The sequence below is a fragment of the Spermophilus citellus genome (assembly GCF_964194105.1).
Source record: "Spermophilus citellus genome assembly, chromosome: 3".
Classification (NCBI taxonomy): domain Eukaryota; kingdom Metazoa; phylum Chordata; class Mammalia; order Rodentia; family Sciuridae; genus Spermophilus; species Spermophilus citellus.
The window spans coordinates 60991405-61000071 of NC_138184.1; the positions used below are offsets into that span (position 1 = coordinate 60991405).

The 8667-nt window shown below is 39.7% G+C and overlaps 1 protein-coding gene across 2 annotated transcripts in view; it reads right to left on the reverse strand.

The window, feature by feature from the left end:
• LOC308643747 (uncharacterized protein) overlaps positions 1–2608 on the reverse strand; it is a 738434-nt gene extending 735826 nt beyond the window's left edge. The window contains exon 1 of one of the 2 annotated variants that reach the window (XR_014020799.1): positions 2451–2608. The gene's annotated coding sequence lies outside the window, so the exon portion shown is untranslated. The remainder of the gene's footprint in view (positions 1–2450) is intronic. The other variant, XM_081283889.1, reaches the window with a different exon arrangement.
• Between the last annotated feature and the right edge of the window lie 6059 nt (positions 2609–8667).

Genomic DNA, 8667 nt, shown 5'->3' on the forward strand with positions numbered 1-8667 from the left:
ATTTCAGGGCCTGGAGTCTTAGAGGTTTTAGTCCATAGAAGGCCAGTTTCATTCCTCAGGGCTCAAAGTGAAGCAGAGCATCATGATGGAAAGAAAGAGTGTGACAGAGGAAAACAGCTCACATGGTGATGAGAAAGCACTTACCAGACATAAATATATACCCCAAAGCCCTGATCCCAATGCACTATTCCCTCCAGTGACAACTCAGTTAATCCCATGCAAGAATTAATTCACTGATAGGGTTAGGCTTTCACAATCCAACCAATTCCTCTCTGAATCTTCTTGCATTGTCTCTCATGTGAGCATTTGGGGTACACCTCACATCCAAAACTTAACAATCTCAAAATAAAATTAAAAGAACTGGGATTGTATGAATTGAATGGTACTGGGTTTAATCCCCAGTACTACCAAACAAAAACCAAAGCAAGATAAGAACACTTCTTGAGGGAAGAAAATGACAAACCAATATAACTAATGAACTTAGATGAATACCCCCTCAATGTGATAGCAAACCAAATCATATTTAATAGCACATTACAAAAATCATACAGCATGATAAAGTTGTTTTTATTGCAGGACTGCAACAAGCACAAATCAATATACATATAATACACCACATAAATACAAATATAAAATTCACATGATCATCTCAATAAATGCAAAAAAAAAAGCCTTTGACAAAATTCAATATCACATCCAGATATATAATCTGAAGAACCTGTGAATAGAAGGAAATTGCTTCAACATCAAAGGCTACATAACACATCTAATGCCAGCTTCCTACTTAATAGGGAAGAGCTGAATGCGGTGCCTTTAAATGATGAAAAATAGAGAGGACACCCACCCCCACCACTCCTATACAGTAAATACTTAAATTTAGCTGAAGCTTTTAGCAAGAGGCAAAAATTAAAGGGATACAAATAGGAAAGGAAGAAGTCAAATTATATGTCTACAGATGAAATAAGGTTAAACTTAGAAAATACTAATGTTTCCACCAGAAGATTCCTACTGGTGATAAATGCATCAAACTTACAGAATAAATAAATCAGTATGAAAATCAATAACTTTTGCCCACAATAATGAATCTGTTGAGAAATAAATCAAAAAACTTGTTTTATTGCAAATAACTTAAAAATGCTTAGCAATAAGTCTAACAAAAGAAAGTAAAAATTTCCATGAGAAAAATTACAAAACACTGAGAACATTAAAGTCATCTACAGATAAACTAAAGCCATCTACATTAAATAAACTAAATAAACTAAAGCCATCTATACACTGAAAAAAAGCCATCAGATTACTTAAAGCCACCTACAGATGGGATATAATCTTGATCAAAATAACAATATTATTATTCTCATAACTAGAAGGAAAAAAAAAACCCTCAGCGTCTTATGGAATAGCAAGCAATTCTGTAAACTGTAAACCCGAAAACAGTGTTTCTGGAACAAAAACAGACACCATTAAACAAAACTGGAGCTACAGAGACCTAGAAATGTTTCACCATCTAATTAATGATAAAGATCTCCAAATATGCTTTGGAGAGAAGTCCTTACTTGACATCCATGCATATTATGAAACTATACTATTATGTTAATCATCAAGGAATAACAATATAAACAAACTCCACACAGGAATCCATTTGCAGGTATGTTAGAACTATATATTAAATAGCGATAGAGAAGTCTAGAGAAATCAATCCATAACAAGGCCAGTCTCAGAAACTTAGCTAGACTCTGTCTCAAATAATAATAAAGAGGGGGGGGGGGAGATTGTGACTCAGCGGTAGAGTGCTCCTCCAGCAAGTGCAAGGCCCTGGGTTCGACCCTCAGCACCACATAAAAATAAACAAACAAAATAAGGGTATTGTTTCCGACTACTAATAAAAAATAAATTTAAAAAAAAAGTACCAGAAACCCAGATCAGTTCTTAAAGTATCCCTCTCCTCAATGGTCCAGTAACAAACTAAAGTAAAGAAAAAAAAATGAAGTAAAAATGCAAACGAGCTAGCTCAGGAAGAAGCGAGTTCCCTATATCCTACACCTCCTCTCCCGCGGGAAACCCGCAGGTGGAGACTGGATGAAGATAATCCTGCCCCCAGTCAGCCACCACCATCTGGGAAGACACTGGCTGCAGCCACATGGCGGCCAGATAGGGTTAGAACCGGGGGCTGAGGGTGCCCTTGGGGGGTGGGGAAGGCTGTTCGCGGTTCTGCCACGGGCACGCTCGCCATCTGGAGGGCCAGTGGGACTGAGGGGGGGGGGGGGTACTGGGACTGAGGGGAGGTACGCCCCGAGGAAGCTCAAGCCTGCAGAGTAGAGCGAGATTCCCTGGAGTCGCGTCCGCCGGCTCCCGCTCCGCCACATCCACGGTTCCAACAGTCTCTGCTTCCCCTCCCCCTGCCGCCCGCCGCCCGCCTCCCTCTCAGGATCCGGATGCCACGCCACACTCACCATTTCCTCGTGCTCAGAAGCCAAGCCTACGACCCAGGAATCTTCAGAACCCGCACAGCACCGCAACCGGGGACTCCAAACGTGACAGACGATCCTGCAGCTGAACAGTAGGAATGGCGGACTCGGGAGAAAAGGACCCCACGAGATCGAGGAAGCCCGCCCCCTTCTCGCTGGCTGCACACAGGATTGGACAGTTGTCAGGAAGTGCTCCTGATTGGACAGGGCTTGGGTGCCTGCCCACCCACCCCCAGTATGAGCCCAGTAAGCCTTCTTTTTGAGTGACAGGGAATTATGTCCAATCCTTGCATGAATAAGGCCAGAATGGCAGGTTCTTGGTTGCATCCTGGTTTGTTGTTGTTTTATTTTTTTTTCTTGGATTTTTGGGGTTTTTTTTCCCCCCGAGGTCTGGGAATTGCACCCCAGAGCTTCCAACCAGCATAACATTTTCATTTAACCTTGCATATAATGTAATTTCCGTTTATGGATTACATATGCCTGTATATTATTCATGGTTGAAAATGATATAGTGACAATTACTATGAAATTTCATTTAACTTTTCTGCTCTTGTTAGGAGGCAGATTGAACTGGGAAGCAACCTCTTAAAGCGACAATGTCCAATGAAAACAGATGTAAGGCACAAGGGAAATTTAAATATTTCTATTATTCACATTAACAATGTGTTAGACCAGGATGCAAGAAAAGACCACTGACTCCAATTAAAATCAAAGTAAAGCAAGCTTATTATTTTGACCAGCCAGGCTGCTTCTCCCACCCAAAACCTCAGGAAACAAGACACCAACAGCAGCTTTCCTGCAGCCCAGCTTCACAGTCCGGAAAGTTACACAAAGGGAGGTTACAGATAACAGAACTCTGACAAACATCACAAAAACGGTAGTTTACATTTTTTGCTGGCCCCAACATCAGAATTCATGAGGATTATTAGAGCCAGAGAGGGTCATTATCTGGTCAGGGAAGGCCAATATTTATGAGGTGTCACTAAAGTTTCAGAGAGGGCTGCTATCTGGTCAGAGAGCTAGGCATGGGTGAGTTCAAGGCACAGGCAGGCATTCCAAGCAGGTTCAGAATTTGCAGTAATTTATACTAAAGCTAAAATTACTTTTTTGTGGCTTTGTGGGGTCAGGCTCCAAATTCCTCAATAGGACACCCTTAGCGCAAGAGTTAACACCAGGTATATGTAGGTCACTTATCACTGAATATCTTTGCCTACAGGCCTCATGAATACATTAGCCATTGGTAATCTGCCTATGTACATGGCACCTGTTTGAGCTCTCGTGCTTTGAAAAATTGTCTGTTCTTCCAGAAGACTGCATTGGAAGTACTACATTTCACCTCTGCGTGACCTCTGCTAGTAGCACTCTGAAATTGTTTTAGTTAAAGTCTTTTAGGTTATAAAATGTATTATTACTATGGATCCAGTTGTCAGGTATTATTATCAATTTTGAAGAAATAAATTTTGAGGAGGTATAAGAAAAGAATACATCTTATGAAATGTTACAATGAAGCCTACTGTTGACCTTTGACTATTAGGAGTTTTAAGTGTGTTAAAACCTGTAATGGACAATTAAGGGAATTAACCAGAGTTGTGAGCTCACCAAACAGATTTCAGTATAGATTTTGTCTTTATCAAAAGAACTTAAAGAACAAGTGACAGTTAAAATTTGAGTGGAAGAGCTTGCCGTAGTTGTTCCACATCTGGTTGTTGCTGTTTACATTCCCTTGTTGAGTCTACGTCTTCATAAGCCTACACCTTCATTTTAGCAGGTAAATGGTGAACACTTCTGCTTCACGGTCAAGACAGAATCAGAGGCTGTGGATATGGGCAACTTGTCTGTTTTCTTTTTCCATGACTATATCTACTGCCTCGTCTTGATTTATAAGCAAAACCTGGAAAACCTACAAAATAAATGTTTCGTGGTTTATCTAGAAATAATACAGAAAATATTGCTGTTATTTTTGGTGAAGAAAATCAATTTTGTATAGTTTATTTCAATCTAAATAAAATGTGAATTTTGTTTAAAAAAAAATTCTGCCCTATGTACTGTCTATGACTGTGCACCGAACCCAAGGATGAGCTCTTCATTACACCTGAAATCACCAAAGCTCAATGCCCAAGGAGGTCTACTGAACGCATGAGTTAGTGTTAAGCAACTCATCTTCACCATGGAAGACTTTTGTGGCATTCGTAATCTGATTCTGCAAAATGCTTAATTGAAATCCACATTATTTAAGTCTCATGTCTTGATATTTCAGTGTAATGAAAGGTTGGTCTGCCTCTCTCTCTCCCTCAGACACACACAAATATACTTACAACCTACCATTGAAAGCCTAATGTATCTTCAGGCTTCCATGAAGTACATTTGACAAAGTCCCATTTCCAGTGTTAACCATCACGCTCCAGCTGCCAATCAAACTACAGGTCAGACAGGTACAAGTCCTTGGGTTCTCAGAACCAAGTCTGCAAGATCAGAGAACAATACAGACTCCCCACAAATTTCCTAAAAGACATGAGGTCAAGGCACGGTTGTGGGTGGAAAAGAGTTTCTCAGTGGAACTGTTAGTTCACGTTCTGCCATCAGAGAACAGGGATATTTCCAGAAAAAATCACAAGACAAGATTATATATATATATGTGTATATATGTATGCATATACACCTCAATACCACATGTAAGCAGAAAATTACAGACACACACACAATATTTGTATTTGAATTATTTATTTAAAAATAAATGAAGGCTGGGGCTGTGGGTCAGTGGTAGAGTGCTCACCTGGCATGTGTGAGGCACTGGGTTTGATCCCTGGCACCAAATAAAATTAAAACAAATAAAAATAAAATAAAGGTATTACGTCCTACAACTACATACTATATATGTATGTGTATATATATATATATATATATATATATATATATACATATACATACACACACACCCCCCCAAGTATTTGCATATTTTATATATGTGTGTGTGTATGTATGTGTGTATATATATATATATATATATATATATATATATATATATATATATCATAACTGATAAAGGGGCTGGGGATACAGCTCAGTTGGTAGAGTGCTTGCCTAGCATTCACAAGGCCCTGGCTGGGTTCAATCCCCAGCACCATCCCCCAAATAAATAAATAATAACAATAAAAATGAGCACACCTATAATCCCAGGAGCTGCACCTGGGAGGCTGAGGCAGGAAGATTTCAAGTTTAAAGCCAGCCTCAGCAACTTAGTACAGCCCTGAAAAACTTAGGAAGACCCTGTCTCAAAAACCAAAAATATGCTGTGAATATGGCTCAGTGGTTAAGCACCCCAGGCTCAATTCCTGGTACCAAAATAAATAAATAAGAAGGAAAAAAGAGGAATAAACAAAGACACTGCTCAAAAACTACAATGTGTGGCATTTATCTGTATTTGATTCAAGCAAACTCTTAAACAGAAAGGTAAAAGAGTAAGTAAAGTGCAAATAATGAAACAGCTTTATCTTTTAGTGCTACATGTTGAAACTGTCAACATACAATCCAGAGGTAGTGATAACTACTGAAGTGTGTGCAGGGGCAGGTACATGGAAACATATCTCACCATGCTTTCATGTATGTTTGAAAGTTTTCGTGATAAAAAATAAAACAATAAACCCAGAGGCAGCTCAGGAGGCAGCAGTTTCTACAGAAGGATTGGTCCAGAACATTATCGGAGGGATGACTATTCCAGGATCCCAAGTAAAGCAGGATTGAGCATGATCCAAGTAATGGATTTGTAGTCAGAAGGCCTGGGCCCTATCCTGATCTTACTCTTCCTAGCTGAGTGATGCCAGACTGGTGACACATCCCACTGAACCACAGTTCCTCATCTATGCATGGGGACATTCCACCTAGTCCACGTATTTGAAATGTGCTGTGTACCACAAACACTGGTGTTATAGGTGCTGTCAGTAACATAAACTCCTGTGTAAGCCTACTGTGACGGAGAAGCTATGATTCAAGCATTGACAAGGAGTGTAGTTGGCTTGATTAGAAGAAATACAATTCAGCCACTCCTTAGAAACAGTGAAACTGGGAAAACAGCAGCTTTTCTAGGGAACATGGGAAAACTCCAAGGACACTGCAGATGATGTTTGTGGGGGAAGGCACAACTGTCTGGCTCTTGAAGGCAAAGATCAGCCAGACACCATTTGAGGCAATTAATTGACCTCTGCTCTGCACTGCTGACCAAGATGAGCCCCCATGATATTTACACAGATTAAATTCAGCTGAGAAGTGAGCATAAGACACGGTTGTGAGACTTCCCCTTCTGAAGAAAATATTTATTTCACCCAAGGAAATGGCACCATGAGCCCACAGCTCACCACCTTAGGCAGAGCACTGTGAACAGGCCAACAGAACCAACAGAGCTTTGAAGTCAGACTCTGGGATCTCCATCTGGGGTTCTCCACTGGGCAAGGAATGCCCCACTTGAGGATCTCATCATCAATTTCATCACCTCCACCACTGGCAGAGTGGTCTGGAGGATGGGACATGAAGATATGAGGGTGCTGGATCCATCCCTAATATATAGAAGGTGCTCAAGAACAAAGCACTCCTTGTCACTAAGTGATTAGGTGTCAAGTACCTATCCCATGTATCATGGCAGGAGGTATATGATGATGTCACTCAGTCCTATTAGTAGGGATGCTACTCTCAATTTCTTGTTTATGAGGCAAAGTAGACTCCTAGGCAGATACCATCATATCAGGAATAAAAAAAGGTCCTTTAGGGAGAAAGGTGTCAATTCATAAGAGCACATAGTGATCCTCAACATTAGGCTCCTAAAGAGTGCCAAATATATGAAGGAAAAAGCCAGTATAAACAAACAGGAAAAATACACAATTATTGTTAGAGATTTCAACATTCCTCTCAATTTTCAGAACATTCCACCCAAACAGCAGGACAATTTTCCAATTTTCATTGGTTTCCAGGGTACCAGGAAGAATACTTGCTTTGAACTCTCGATCCTCTTGCCTCAGCCTCCCATGCCATTGGGATTACAGGTGTGTGCCATCAGGCCCGGCTTGTAAAGAATACTTTTAAGACACAACCTTAGTCTGAGCCACAAAACAAGTACCAAAAAAAAAACCAAAAGGATTTTAATTATACAAACTATGTTCTCTGACCACAATATAATACATTTAGAAAGTAAAAATCAGGATATCACTGGAGAGCCTATGAACTTTAAGTATACAGAAATAAGGAAAGATCACGAACAGTTTTAGGCCTACAAATTCAACAACTTTGATAAAAGAGAAATGTGTCTACATTTCTTAAAAAAAAACGAGAATTATTAAAGCTTTCATGAGAAAGAGAGAACCCAAAGAGCCCTACAGCTATTAAAATAATTGGAATTGGCTGAAACATTCCCATTAAACCTAGGCTCAAGAGGGTTCACTGGTGACAGCTAAAAAATTATTGTTTTAATTGGGCTGAGAATTAAACCCAGAGCATGACACATGGTAGGGGGCAAGGGCTTCACCACTAGCTGTTCTTTTCTTTTTTAAAAAATTTTCCCTCCAGTACCAGGGGTTGAACCCAGTGGCACATAACCACTGTTCCACATCCCCAGCCCTTTTTTTCTCTATGTATTTTTTTTAAGAGACAAAGTGTCGCTAAGTTGTGGAGCCTGGCTTTGAACTCCCATTCCTCATGCCTCAGCCTCCCAAACTGCTGGGATTTCAGCCCTAGCTGTTTTCATTTTTAGAAAAGTTCTGACTGGATTGCTGAGTTTGGACTTGAATTTGCAATCCTCCTGTCCTCAGCCTCCCGAGTACCTGAGATTATAGACATGCACCCATGTGCTAATTTTTACCAAACATTTAAAAAAGAAATAATGATAAGTTTACACAAAATGTTGCAAAAACTTGAAGATGCAGCAACATTTCTGGCTTCATCCTATGAGACCACTGGTATTTGAATTTTTTGAAGGGAAAAAAGGTATCACAAAATTAAAGTATAGACCAATATATCTCAAGAAGACATGCAAAACCTCTAAAATTTTTGATAAATTGATCATGGCCATATAAACTATGGACATTACATCATGACCAAGTGAGAATTATCCTGAAAATGTAAGGATGTATCAGCCTTTGAAATTCAATATTTCTTGTTTAGCTTGTTGATACATAATCACAATAATGGATAATCATCTTAATAGATGCAAAACAAA